The sequence below is a fragment of the Miniopterus natalensis genome, chromosome 5 (genome assembly GCF_054644295.1).
Source record: "Miniopterus natalensis isolate mMinNat1 chromosome 5, mMinNat1.hap1, whole genome shotgun sequence".
Lineage (NCBI taxonomy): Eukaryota > Metazoa > Chordata > Mammalia > Chiroptera > Miniopteridae > Miniopterus > Miniopterus natalensis.
The window spans coordinates 64,514,329-64,530,393 of NC_142085.1; positions in this window are offsets into that span (position 1 = coordinate 64,514,329).

The window sequence follows — 16,065 nt, forward strand, 5'->3', positions numbered from 1 at the left end:
GGTTTTATCGCCTCTACCATCAGCATCTGACAATAAGATCCTCTCAAGTTCATGACTGACACTCACCTATGTTATCAGTAAGAGTGCTGGCTAGTGGCCGTGACGGTTTTTTATTTTGCATTCATGAATGTGTATGCATGAGTAGAGAACATTTCTGAAATATTTTATCCAATCCACATATTGTTAATACCTTTACTTTTCCTGAAAGCACATTTCATTAAAATAATTTAAAATATATTCATTTCACCAATAAAAACCCATTTCTAACTATTACTATGCTAATTAGCAAATCATAGGTGTTGATAGAGATCCAGATGACAGAAGTGCTTGTACTTGTAGGATATACTTCTGGAGTATGGGATTCTCCACCCCTCCAGCTTTTGGAGATATAATAGACATAACTGAATATATTTAATGTGTATAAGATGATGCTTTGATATACATAAACATTGTGAAATTATTATCACTATCAAGTTAATTAACACATCCATAATCTTCCATGGTTACCATATTGTGTGTGTGTTGTATGTGAGACCACTGAAGATCTACTTTCTTAGCAAATATTATGTATACCAAAGAATTATTAACTATAGTCCATTCTGTACAATAGATTCCCAGAATTTACTCATTTTGCAACTGAAATTTTGTATACTTTGACCAACATCTCCCCATTTCCCCCAGCTCCCAGCCCCTGAAAACCACCATTCTACTCCCTGTTTCTATGAGTTTAATTTTTCTAGATCTTACATATAATATTTATCTTTCTCTATTTCACTAAAAATAATAGGGTTCTTGAGTTGAAGATCAGCTACTCCTCTTGGACTGTGCATGCTTGACTAGAGATGAGTGGAACCTGGCTTATAGTGTAACCTAAGTATCCTTTGTAATATATCACACTGTATATGTGGAAGTGCTTTAAAGTCAGCTATAGACATGATGGCAACTCCAGTTTCAGGTCTTTATCTTCATTTTAGAACTTTTATCCCAATTCCAGGCTCATATGCAAATGATTCCATCAAAAACTCAACCTACCAAAACTGAACTCATATTTACTTCTCCTAAAATCCCTAAATGTTCCTCCGTTCATGTTTTTCATTTCTTTGTATTAGTGTATGATCAGATACTCTCTTTCTCAGACTCTCACACACATGTAATCACTCAATAAATCCTGTCAGTGTTGGAGCCAAATTCTTCAAATCCCAGTTCTATCATTTACTAGCTATGTGACCTCATGCAAGTTTCTTAACCTCTCTGAACCTCAATTCCCTCATTTTTAAAACAAAAACAATAACATCTGCTCCCCAGGTTTAGTGTGAGGGTAAAATGAGACAAAGTAAGGAAAGTGCCTGGCATAAGTCTTAGAACATGGTAAAGGCTCACTAAGTGTTAGTTTCCTTCCTTATTCTTTCTCCCACACCATCATCAACTTTTGGTGACTAAGTTTGTACCTTTAAATCAATTTCTAATTAATTCATTAAACAAATATTCATTTAGCTCCTCAATTGCCAACAAGTGAGAGAACACAATTGTGACAAGATAAATATTGCCTTTGTTCTAATGAGGGTACTTTAAAAAAAAAAAATCCTCACCACAGGACATGCTTAGAGAGAGGAAGGGAGAGAGAAAGAAACATTGATATGAGAGAGAAACATTGATCAGTTGTCTCCCATAGGAGCCCTGACTGGGGACCTAACCCACAACCTAGGTATGTGCCCTGACTGGGAATTGAACTGGCAACCTTTAGGTGCAAAGGAAGGTGCTCAACCTATTGAGCCACCTGGCTGGACTAATAGGGGTACATTTTAAAATATATATTTTTTTATGGATTTCAGAGAGAGGAAGGGAGAGGGAAAGAGATACAGAAACATCAATGATGAGTGAGAGTCATTGATTGGCTGCCTCCTGCATGCACCCTGTTGGGGATTGAGCTTGAAACCCGGGGACATGCCCTGACTGGGAATCGAACAGTGATTCCTGGATCATAAGTTGACACTCAACCTCTGAGCCACACGGGTTGGGTCAATGGGGGTACATTTGAATGAAGAAAATTTTTGTGGAAAAAGTAAACAACCAAATAATTATTACCAGGTAAATTGTGATAAGAATTATGAATAAAATACACAGGAAGCTGAAACAGAATAACAGAAGTTGGGGTGAGGGTAATAGTCTACATCAGGACTACTCAAACTATGATCTGTGGAATGGTACAGTCTACAAATTGTTTATTCTTTGTCTGCAACAAGAAAAATACAGACACTGAGAGTGATTAGAAACTTCTATAGCAATTTGACATGGCTTCAATAGTCAAGTTTATGATTATTGATTGGTTAAACAAGGTAGAGACAATCACATTCATGTCACACATTGTGTGAGCTGCACAGGAGTCTTATATACAATGGAACCTTGTTGAACCTTGCAAATAGAGTTGTCATCACTCCAAACTAGATTAGATAAATTAACAAGCAAAAAGCAAACTCATTTGCCATGTTAAAAACGTTAAATATTGATATACACTGTTTAAAGTGTGCAAATAGGCTTTTATTGTTGCTATTAATGTTTGTTTAGTCATAATTAAAAATCAGCAAAAAGTTATGAGTAGAGTAGCAATTCTATACTTATTGCCTACAGACACACTTTAAATGAGCAACATTTATAGTTTTTATTTTATTTTGTTATTTTTCCATATTAGTTTTGTTCTTATTATATATACTAAAATACATTCCTATGTTTAATGGATTTTGTAATAAAATAGCTGGTCTTTATTTCGAGAGTGTTTATTTCCTATTTAATTTTCTACTAACTTATTTTTATTGTACTTTATATAATTATTAATCCAAGATGGATTTGGAAAAAAATTAATTTAGACTTCGCCACTTCAGAAGCATTTTTATACATGGGTGGTCCAGAACAGCTCTCTAGGGAAGGGACAATAAAAGCATGAGAACTGTAGCCTTCTACTTCTCAAAGATCTTCAAAATTAATGATTTTATGTACTGATCCTCAGTCACTACCTTGGTTCAGACTCTAATCACCTGTAACATGGACATCAGCAAAAATGTAAGGAGATGGGTAAATTCTTTTTTCTCCTCGCATCTTCCATGCTGCCTTAATTTGTTGAGTTTTTACACACACACACACACACACACACACACACACACACACACACAGAGAGAGAGAGAGAGAGAGAGAGATTGAGAGGGAGAGAGAGAGAGGAGGTGGCAGCAGACAGAAAAAGACAGAGACTACCTATTACCATCTCCCAATGTAGACTGTAAATTCTATGCAGGTATTGGTTACATCTCATGCTCTATATTCAGCATGCCTAGTATACTGTCTTGCCCATAGGAGAGGCTTAATCATTGTTGTTGATGGCAGTGCTGTGGTAAGTCTAACAATGCATTCCTTTCCCACTGATTCTCTTTGTCTGTCTCACTCTCGACACAACAAAGTCAGTACAATTTTATTAAAACCCATATTATTTTGTTGGGGAAGAAGCTTTGGGAGCTTCAGTTATTTACTCAGCAAACCACAGGATGTCTGTGCAGAGAGCAGACCACAGTGGTCTGGTGGCAAGCTTGCGTGGACATGTATACCCTGGGACCCTCCAGGTCTTCCAGTTACCCCATTTGACCTTTCACCAACTCATTGCTGACTTGATCAGCTATGAAACAGAGTCTTTGCTTTTCTAATTTATGAGCCCTTAAAGGAATTGTAATAGACACCCCTCCAAAATAAACCCTTCATATTTAATAATCACAGTGTCATAAAGAGAGACACACAATTTAACAATGCCAATAACGATGAGAAAACGTGTACACTAAATGTTTACAGTGTGAATCTTGCCTCTGAACTCAAGACCAAGTGAACCTTCTGTTTTCCAAAATCAGAGATTATAATTTTTGCAGTAATGTCACCATTTCCGAGAAGGCTATTTGAACACTCGTTCATTACTTTTTTCTGGAACATAACAACAGTATTTTTTCTTTCTCCTAGAATATGTCTTATGCTAGAAAGAAAACTTTCTTTCTAACAAGGTGAAATAACTACCCTCAAAAATAAAAGATCAAACAACTCACAAATCTAGGAAATAATATTAGATTTAGGAATAAAAAACCTAACTTTAATGATATGGTGTTTTAAAAGGCAATTTAAAACAATTTAGAAATAGCATATTTTTTGGTGGTATGAGATACTCAGAAAGAAACTTTTAGGAGTTGTGCATAGTGATTAGTTTGGGGTTCATTAAATTTCAGAAACAACTTCTCCCAGGGCTGATTGTCAACATTTCACACTTCTGAGATCACTCTTCTGGATGTTGAGTTCATGAGGGCAAAGCAGTTTGTAAGAAGAAAACTCTAAGGCAGAGACGTGGACGCAGATAATGTTGGGTTGCAAATGCTTTTCAGTCAATCAAACCCAAGCCAGGTTCCCGTAATTTTTCCAACCTTGTGTATTCTAAGAAAATGTAATCCACATGTGTCTTATTCACTGACAATGAAATCATGGAATTTTTAAAAACAGCTGTTTAACGTCAAAACAGTCATTTTGATATTTTAGCTTCCTCCAGTGAAAACCAGAGCTTCATTTCTCCATCAGAAATTGATTTGAGGATCAAAGACTGAAATTCAATTTGAAACTTAAAACTTACTCTTCTGAGGTGAATGTTTAAAATCCATCCAAAGAGTTGTCCCTCTTAAAGAACTCATAAAATGGGGAACACTTTGCTCATTTACTCCTGTTCAACAATAGAATTTGGGGATAGTTGAAATGTCAAAAATGTTTTGTTTTTCAAAAGGCAATAAGGCAAAGGCAGAACTAAGTGCTGTTATAAAGCTTTTCTATTCTGAGAAATCAGATCAGTTCATCAAATATTAATTAAGCACTATGATATTGTATTAGAGCTCTCCGGAGAAACAGAACCAATAGGATGTGTATGTTTATATATAAAGAGTTTTATTATAAGGGATTGGTTCATGCAATTAGGGAGGCTGAGAAATCCCAAGATATTCATTCTGCAAGCTGGAGACCCTGGAAAGCCAATTTGTAGTTCTAGTGCAAATCTGAAGCCCTGATGGTAAGTTCCAGCCTGAAAGCTAACAGACTAGAGATCCAAGAAAAACTGGTGTTTCAGTCCAAGTCTGAAGGCTGAGTAAGACCAATGTACTAGTTCAAATAGTCAGAGAAGACAAATTCCCTCTTACTCAACCTTTCTGTTCCAGTCAGGTCTTCAACTAATAGGAGGAGGCATACCTATATTAGGAAGGGCACTCTGCTTTACTCGGCCTAGGGATTCAAATATTGATGCCATCCTGAAATACTCTCACAGACACGCACAGAACAATGTTTGGCTGAATGTCTGGCAACACTGTAGCCCAGTCAAGTTGACCCACAGAATTAATCACCACGATATGTTCTAGCACAGCACAGTCCCTGGAAATGCCATGCTGACAATGGGTGCCCTATTCTTTATAAGCTCATAGTCTAGAGAAGGCAGCCAAGGATATACACACAAAATTTCAATGTAAGGTGATGAATACAGTAATGCAAACTGCAGAGGAAGTGTGAGGGTAGAAAGGATTAACTGCGTTGAGAAGGAAAGTTAGGTGCCTGATGGAAAAGAATTGAAAAATAAAAATTTGTTTATTCCCTTTACATGGCTGCTATGTGGATCAAATAATTTAATAATAATAATAATAAAATAGTTTTTTCTTTATTAAACCACTACTCTGTGCTTGATTCATCTTGAATCCTCAAAACTTAAGTGAGTTGTTATTTTTATCATCATTTTACCACTGAACAAAATGAGATCAGGAAGTTTAAATGAATTTTTCTAGTTTTCCTAGTAGATTCAAATCCAGGATCACTTGGTTGATCCAAAAATGATGCTTTCTTTACTATTTTCCACATAGCCTTCTATTTATTCAAGAGTGTTTACTATAAGAATAATAAGTTTACCCTTATTTCAAGACAGTAAAATATCATTGTAATTCTATTTTTCCATTTTAATTGGATTTGAAATACAAGGTGTTCTGAACTCTGAACACATAAGGGACAATTTGATAAAGTGTCAGCTCTGCTGGGGAATAAAGTATTTGCTATTTATCATTATCATGGCAGATTTCTTGAAGGTAAGATTAAAGGTAGTGTAAGAAATGGCAATGGGAGCAGCAAGATTCCCCACTAGAAAATATATGTGTAAACATCAGCCATTGCTAAAAGACGGTCTCTTAATAAAATGACAGAAGCAAGCACTGAAGAAAATTTTTAAAAAAGAGTCAAGTCCTACTGAAAATGCCTGGTGACATCAAACACGAATTGTTGCTCACAGAAAACCTGAGGCCACTTTCATCTTTTTCTACCTTGAACTTTTGAGGGGTCCCCTGTTCAAACCTTTACTCTTTGCCTGCTGCTCAGTTACTCTCCCTCTCTGTCATTCACCTACTACCTGTATTCCTCTTAAGGCGGCATAACAGAGGCCCTCTCGCAACACTCAGGGTGGGGAAGGCACTGAACTCTGGAATTTCATTTTTGAAAACAAAACAAAACAAAATTAATTTTTGTCACTCCCTTTCAAACACAAACTACATTCACATTCACTTTTTAATGGAATACACATAAATGTAAACATACATGCATACTGAAGTTCATTTTATTACAGGAGAAGAAACATAAGTGATAATCAACACTTGAAGAAAATGAGTAGATGATACAGGAACATATAGGCTAGTGAGAGGGTCAGGAGGTGAGACAAAGTGTGCTGGGTTATCTGGGTTATAAGGATGGATGCATGAAACCTGGGTTGGTGTCAGCAGCATGTACAGGGTTTCCAAAAAAATGTGTACAAGCTTTAACAGTTGATAGCTCAGTTTTGAAAATGAAATGTATTTTAATAAACACTGCCTTTATAATTATTCAAAGTGTGTGTATACATTTTTGGGGGAGACCGTATATGTATCAAGCCATTGACTGCTTGGGGGAAGGCTTCCCAACTAATGACCATAACTTCTAACTGATCTACCCTTAAAACAACTTGCAAGAATTCTTTCCTTTTAAATTCTCAGCATGTGAAATGATGATACTCAAGTCTTCTCTTCTGTCAGCTTCAAGAGGCTGCTTGAGATTTTCCCATTGTAGAATGGAAATCATGAGTTTTTGAATCCTGTGTTCAAATCCCAGTTTTCTCCCTTCCTGGAGATCTCTCCATGTTTCAGTTACCCCCTTAGTGAGGTGAAGGTGAGAATGGGGGGCTAATCATACCGACCTTATGGGATTTTTGTGAGGAGCAGAGCACCTTAAAACGGACCAAAAAACAAACAACAACAACAAACCTGGCACACCGAATATACTCAATAAAGGGCAGCTGGGAGTAATTATTATTTTTAAGGTGATCAATACCAGGATGTGTGAGGAAACTATGGAATGACTCAGCAGACTTCGAATTTACTTTTTTACTATTGAAAAAAATAGGAGCACAGAAAGAACAAGGTAAAAGTGCTTCCTTGCTGGAAGTAATTTCAGATGGCCTCAAAAGCTGTCTGCTATGCTCTGATTTGTGAAGAATAGTCTTTTTTTTTTTTTTTTTTTTCCTTTTTGAAAACATCTTTTAAATGCTAACAGTGTTCTTTTCTTATGCACAGATATCAATGGGAAATTCACACTTAGAAAAACTGGCTTCTTTGTGATACCAAAAGTCAAACTTTTGACTCCAGTAAATGAGTGCTCGGAGGAAGACCTTAAACTTACTGAAGGCAGAGAGAGGAAGATGATTGAGAAAACTAATTGTAAGTATAATCTGTATTCAGGTCCCAAATGCTTTAGCATAATACGCATAACTTACTATCTAGAATACATCATGCTAACCATACCACTATTATGAAATTCATTCCTATGTGATCTCTCAGTTCTATCTACAAGGTTGTTGTGAAACTTTGGATAATCACTTAATATTTCTTAGCGTTAGTTTTGTATCTAAAATTTGGGTATAATGATATCTACCTCAGTGTTATTGTGGATATTAAATAAAATAATAATTGTCAAAATATTAAGTGTATTGCCTTGGTCGGCATGGCTTAATTGGTTGGAGCCTTGTCCATGGAAAGATCTCAGGTTCACTTCCTGCCCAGGGCACATACCTAGGTTGTGGGCTTGTCCTCAGTTGAGGCAAGTGCCAGAGGCAACTGGTTGATGTTTCTCTCTCACATCAAATTCTCTCAATGTTTTTCTCTCTCTTTCTCTCTCTCCCTTCCTCTCTCCAATATATATACGCATACACACATATACGTATAAATATATATATATTTAACGTATTGTTTGAGGTGTAGTAGGCAGTGTCCATAGGTGTTAGAAAATGAGACTTATAAGCCTGTTGGCTTGCCTTTCTTCTAATTCAGCAGATTGCCAAGAGTATAATTTAACATAAACATTTAATATTTTACCTTCATGATGATCAAATCAAACAAAATATTAAATGTTTATGTTAAATTATAGTCTTGGCAATCTGCTTTCAATCTAAGGGCACTTATAGTATAAAATAGACAATTTTGAGGGGAAGTCGTGACTAAAGAGAAATTAACATAAGTAAGAAAATAAATGATTTTATTTATAAAGTAAATTTATGAGTAAATATAGATTAATTTAGACCCTGAACTATAGAGAAAAGTTGAGTGTTTGTAGGCAATACATTTTTGAAGTATATAAAGGAGAGAAAAGACTTTCTTTTCCATCACATAAGAAATGACAAGATGGACACTAGACTTATTGGGGTGATCAATTTGTAAGTTATATAAGTGTTTAACTATTATCTTATAAACCTGAAATTAATATAGTATTTATGTCAACTGTAATTAAAAATTTTTAAGAATAAAATAAGACAAAAAGAGAAATACCATAGTTCTTACGACAGTTTCTGATGACTAGAATTACAGTACAAAGCTGTGTTGAAACCAAGGACATATCCTACCCCAGGAATTAGATATTATCTTCATCCCTCTTCTCCCTGACTGTTGCAATAAGGTGCTGAGTTCCAACTTATCATGGAAAGGAATTTGGGGGTGGGTAGGGGTTGGTGGGAGGAAAATATTTAAAAAGATAAGCTGTTGGGAATCTTGGGTCAGTATCCCAATAGATAAAAAAGCATTAAAACCATCTAATATAGTTAGAGAAACTGTAAATTGCCAGGTTGGTTCTGATCATGAGAAAACATTGAGTAAACATCGGTGTGTGGCATTATACAAGAAAACTAAACAGAAAGGTCCAGTTTCACATGTATAATTCCAGGGTATTTTTATAAAGGCATTGATAAATCCAGTAAGTCCACAAAAGTCTGCCTGTTCAGGTGTGCCAAATATATGAGTGGACTCAGGAAGCATATTACTGCATTCTATAAAGTTAGAAGGACCTACAAGCATCTGGAGACACTGCCAGTCAGGGACTCTGGTACTGATCAAAGAAAATCTGGCAGAAACAACTGCTGGCAAAGGAGCTTTTGAGGCTCTTTTCTAATCCATGTTTGAGAGGGCAAATGACAAGCACGTTCTTCGATACAATGGGGAAATGCAGAGTCCAGGATGTTTAACATTCATCAGGCACCAGATACTGAACAGATCATGTAAGAGATGTGTATTTATCCATGTGAATGAAGTAGGTAATGTCTTAAACGTGCTTCATAATTTGAAACATGTTGAAGATAGTTTTTGAAAGAATGTTTGATTTAATAAATGCTAACAAAAAAGGAGTGTTCTCAAATGGGGGAAGGGCGGAGAAAGAAGATACCTTTTTCTTTGTGTTCCTATGTTTCTCTAGGGTCACAGAAAAGTCATCTTTCAAAGGGATACAGTGTAACTTTTTCTATGACTTCTTAAACTAAGATGGTAAAATGACCTTCAAGGAGGCTCAAAGTAGAGAATCAGGTAGCAAGATGGAGTGACTTTCTATTGCTGTTTTATCCAACTGTGTAACGCAACTTACATTATGACCCTGATAAAGACAGCATCAGAGAAAAGGCCCTTGTGAAGAATACTGCTTGTGTGTTTATTTTTCAAAAAGGTAAATTGCCTGACTTTTCTTGGGTAGATTTATTCCATGAAGGAAGAAGAAAATCTCAAACCATTTTTTTTTGATACAAACATTTCTCAGCAGTTTGGATGGGCTGCTTTACCTTGGCAAATATGTTAGTTTTCCAAATAACTGTAAGATTACTTTTTATTGCTGCTATTCTTATAATTATTGCAGAATCAAATAATTCTTCAGTTTGATACTGCTTCTTAGACCTAGGAAACAAAAGTTTCAATCGAGGTCATTTGAGTTCTAAGAAGCTACAACTCTAATAGCCTTGATAATTATCTCCTAAGAGTGAGTCAGTTGAAAATTTTGGAGATCAAGTCAGTAAGATTATATATGAGACTAGTGAGCTTAGCTGCAGGAAATGAAATGCCTTTATCTCAATAAAAAGAGCAAGATAGACCAATATTTCTGGGATCCACATGCGTGATAGGCAGTGGTGCCTCCAACCGGCCTGCCAGTTCCAGAAGCCATTCTGAGTTGAGTGGCTAATGCACAATGAACCTTATTCATAGATGGCTACTTGGTAACATGCTTACCCACAGTCTTGGCAGGACCATTATCAGAGCCCAAGGTGACCTAGAAGTTGAGCTAGTTCAGTAAGTATGGGGCTAAATCCTAGATGGTGACTGTCTGACCAGGTCAGCCTTCCTAGCTCCACCTCTGACCTGCTGAGCAAGAGATTGAATCAGCACACTGTGTTGTAACAACCACTCCAGGTGATTCTGATGATGCTGAAGTTCGAGTATCACTGCTGTAGACTTTGAAATATAGAGGAGTATTTCATTCACCTGTGGGCTGTCAGGGACAGTTTCTGGAATGAAGAGTCATTAATTTGGATGGAAATACATCAGGGGGAGAACATTGGAATGCATATACTACAAAGGGTGAGCAGTTTAAGAAAAAGCATGGAAGCATTTGTTTCGTAAAAGGTGTAGTTCTGAAAATGGCATATAAAGTGTGGTCATGGGGGAAGGAGGACAGGTATGCATGCATTTATGCTTGTTGAGTCTGAGTTGTTATAGGACAACCTTGAGGAGGTTGATATTCGGTAGGAGATTTCATATTCAGTTCTGAAGTCCTGAAGAGAGAACAGGCTTCAGACTGAGCAGGCTATATGGTTGCTACAACCATAAGAAAAAACAAAATTCCTTAGGGGGTGCAATGTGAAGCTACGAGAATTGTTTTTTCTTAACTATTAATAATCTTAATAACCTGATAAAACTATTAACCCTCTTTGTAGAAAAATTAATTCACAGGTAAAACTTTGCATATATGCTCTATGCTCATGGCGCTTCTCAAGCTTCTCCTTCCATGTCTAGGCATTTCAGTGAAGAACACTTGACGTTCCAGTTGCCTTGGGAATAGTGACTAAAATATTACCAGATGATAGGTTGTGTGCTAAATACTCAACATATGTTAGATGAAAATAAGTGTTTATTAATTTATATTCTCCGAAACCAACCTAAATTCTCTTTTTAAGTTTTTCTTCACTCAGTTTTCCTCTTTCTTTATTCTTTTCACAATATATACCTTGCTTCCAGTAGGAAAAACAAAGTAAGTAAAGCAAAACAGATCTTTGTCCATAAAAGTCTAAAGCCCCTTGCCCTATGTCCTTTCACTGGGTTTGTTTTTTAGGTATGAGAATGCGGAATTTGTGTTATCTAGTTTAGTATTTCCACAGCATAGTGGGGAAAAGCCATGGGCAAATCATGCTTTTTCAAGCCATGGTTTTGAATCCTGGCTTTACAATCTATAAATTATATGACCTAAAGCTTTCATATCTTAACTTCTAAAATCCAGTTTTCTCACTTATAAAATGAGTAAATGCTTTCTATTTTTAAGAATAGCATTGAAATTATATAATTTAGATTTTTCAGAAACGTTAATCAGAGAGCTCTGTACACTGCAGGCCTTCCCTAGACCCTGATCAAGGCCAGAACCTGAAGGAAGTGTCCACAGGAATGATTAGATATTATCAGGTGGCTAAACTATCCTAGAACTTTTAACACAAGGAAGAAAAAGAAGCATTTACCAGCTCTCTTCTCAGAGAACATGCTTGTCTGTGGTTGGAAGGAAATAACTTTGATAAGCTGCATAGAGTGTGAGGTGAGATGCCTCCTTCCTCCAAGGAGTATTTTGAGTAAAAACAGATGGTCATTAAACTGACTCCCTGGGAGGATCAGTTCAATTTAAAAGGGTGATTTAATTTTTTATGTAGGCTGTGCAGAACTGAGCCATGCCCAATCACTGACTTTAACCTTCTTTACTCTGCCTCCATATGGCTCACAGTTTCTCCTCAAAATAAATGTTAAATAAATATTTTTTAAATATTGAATTAGCAGTATTCAAATTAGATGACCACCTTGCATCCCCGAGTGTTTGTCCCTATGGTCTCAGTGTGGCTAAAATATTGGGTTGAATTTCGTTGTAGGGGTACATTTGGTACCCAAAATGGTACAATTGATAGGTCATGATTCACTGAAGGACTATTGTAGAGCTAGGGCTCACTCTGATTTTACTTTGAATCTCAGTATAATTGAGACCATGTACCTAGAAAAAGTTATGACTCTAAGGAAGCCTGTGGGGACAGCACAACCCAGGGGCAGATTTGGGTGTGCTGAGGCAGCCCTATCTGTGAGTGACTCTATTTTCTATATTTCTGGGTTTTTGGGTTTTTTCCTAAGAAAAGGGTTTCAAAGTTTAAATTGTTTGAAAACCCATTTGAAAAAATATTTAAGGTTTGCACAATTGCAGAAAAGTAAAACCATAACACTTTTCTCTATTTACCTCATTGATTTCACATATTTATTTCAGTTTTAGATTATGTTGAGCTTTTTCCCTCTGTGAATAATTTCTCTTTACCCTGCCCCCCACAGGCCCCTCCATTTCTGCTTTCCTCTTCAATAAATAGTAACAAAAGCTGCGCTTCTGTAGCTTATGTGGCAAATGTATAAAATTGCAAAGTGAAATGTCATGGCCTTTTAAAAACTATTTTCTGATTTTTGTTAGCTCTTCTCTACAGTTTACTCTTCCCCTTAAAGTGAGAGCACTAATACTTTACCAGTTACTTTCACATCCAATCTGTCCTGCTCTTCTGAGCAACCCCCATTTCATGTCTGGCCAACCCATTTGGCTGCGATGGAGGGGAGAGGGAGCACTTACTCTTCTCTGTGTGGAAGATGAGTTGCACAGCAAAATGCACAAATGATAGAGAGGAGCTTACATTTTAGGAAGACCAATGGGTGTTAAAAAAGAAAATATTTCCTGATTCATTTTTTAAACCAAAGATGTATATGTTTAATTTGGGGGAGGAAGCATGGATAGGTTTCAAAACAAGAGATTTGTTACACTTACTATTGATTCTCTGCAAAAGGTGACAAAGCCCTTAGGGTAAAATGGAGCTTAAATCTTTGGTGATCAGAACACCAGACCAGGAAAAATCTGTTCTCAAATGTTTTAAGCCATCTCACAAATCACTGTGAGGATGAGAGCCTGAAGAAAGATAAGACAAATTGTAATATATTGCTTATACATTTACTACACTCTTACCCTTCAAAGTACCTTGAATCAACTTTAGAACTGTTTTTGGATCAGTGCCTATGAAAAAAGGTAGCATGGGCCAACATGTTCTCCTTTTAATTAGAGAATGCACATAATTTAGGGAAATAAAGGTCTTAGAAGCTCAGTTTAATGGTTATTAGTCACAAACTTCCTTTTTTATTAAGATTAGCTTGTAATAAAAAGAGAAACCACTCTATAGTACAGATTAATTGCACTAAATTGCTCTTCTTTTATTTTTTCAGCCAAGTTATAGGGGGAAATGAAAAAAAAGGAAGAACTTTCTTGAATTTCCAAGGATAAATGAATTTGAGTCGTGGTAAAAGGAGTCATGGGAAAGAATGATGGCCCATAGTGGTGAGGTTGGCTGTGATATGGAAAAATATAAAGAGCAAAGAGCAACATGGAAAAGTTTTGTTTTTCTTAACCAATTTATAGGAATTGGTGAGGTTTTCTCTGAAGGACCATACACACACACATGCTTACACACACACTCGTGCACGCATGCACTGCAGAACCGAACAAGCCAGTGGTTTCCATTAAAACTGGAAGTTAGAACCATAGCTAATCTGCAATGTAAGCACACAGAATTAGAAAGGCTAATGGATTCCATAGTCATCAACCACCCTCCTGCTTTGGATCACAGACCAGGGGATGGGGAGCATGGTTTAAACATTATGAAGAGATTACATAATGCAATTTTAAATTGTAGTTCATTTTAAACAGACCACTGTTATTTCGTAAAATTGTGTGTGTGTGTGTGTGTGTGTGTGTGTGTGTGTGTGTGTGTGAAGGGCATATGGTTTGAGGAAGTATGATTTATGTGATCTGGGAAAATCCTTACAAATGAATTCCATCCCTTCCTATCAAGAAACCTGATTGTGGCAGCTACCTGCTTAAGCTGTATTCTATTACTAGTCTCTGATCAGTATCCCTGTACTGTTTGTCTTATATACTAGGGTAGTAAACAATAACAGAAAGCCATTAACATAAGTATTTATAATTAAATCTTTATTGGTCACCCAAGAGGATTTGGAGTTCTACTGTATGGAAAGCATTGTTTCTATGATACGCTTTAAATATGACCATAATCTTTATAAGACCTGCTTTATTCAATGTAGTCTTTTGTTCCTCAAGGAAATGTCTCACCTCACAGAGCAGTCTAGTGTCACAAAATGTTGCTAGAAAAACCTGGTTCTCTATTTCTTGTTTCTCTTTACTTTCTCTTATGAAACTTATGAATGCTATGCATATTCAGGGCAATGCCGCAGTAAAAAGGGGTAGACATAAAGCTCCAAAGGAATGAGTGTACTAAGTAGACCAAAGCACAGGTCAAACAGAATTGGAGAACACTGTTGTAAAAGTATCAGAAAATAGCTTCAGGCTCTTAAAAAAGTTTCTTTTTGTCTTTTTAAAGCTACTGTATTTACAAAACAAAACTAAATTAGTCTTCTATTTCTTGGTTTCAATGACAATAAAACAAAAGGGCATTTACTGGACTTGTCTTGCTGCTTCATTGTGTTTCAAGATTTAGAGTCTTCTAAAACACGATATTCCTAAGTGTTCCGGAGTTTTCAATACTGTGTATTAGTCTCCAGAGTATTTATTATAATATGTCAGTTTCATAAAATGTATTTCCTTAATAACCACTCATTTCAATAGTTATATAAGAAAGATATGCTAATGTTTGCTATTATAAAAACAATTTTAATTTTATACATATTCATATGTACACATATATGTCTTTAAATGTTCAACTTATAGTTTATAACTGAACATGCTATATTTTAGAAGGTTCCTGTAATTTTATCATTTTGAGTTTAGGGTGTATTTTTCTCAGGGAAAATATTTCATGTCTGCCATTTGACTCTCAAATATTACTACATCAAAGCTTATTTAATCCGAAGTGCACTTAAAAAGAAATATGAATAATGCCCTTTGACTTATGAAAAGTGCATTCTTAGTTTCAACAGCTCAAAAGGCTGAGCTGGGTGGAGGTGGGCAAACACCTAAGATGACGAAATTCCTGCATGTGTGCTCCATCTCTCCATTTGCATGACCAAGAGCAAATTGCTGGACAAGTTCCTCTGCAGGATTCTAAAGTGGAATAGACAGGCATTTGAAAGTAAACTATACCACAATATAGGAAATTTTAAGTTGATCAGTTTCCATCTTTTGCCCTTCACTCACTGTCCATCCATCTAGTTAATTTATTTTTTAAAGTCTATATTGTTTGACTTTAGACCGTAAGTCTTTCAAAGAAATGCTAATTGTTTAATGTATCAAGAAACTTTACCTCTCAGAGTAATTTCAAATTTCTTTTGATTCTTATGTTTTTGGTTGCAGGAAGGCCTAAGATGAATTTGGTAACCTCTTCCATTTTAAACTTCCAAAAGTTTAAAATGTGGGAAATAGAAAGCTACCAAACAAAGAATCATACTGAAA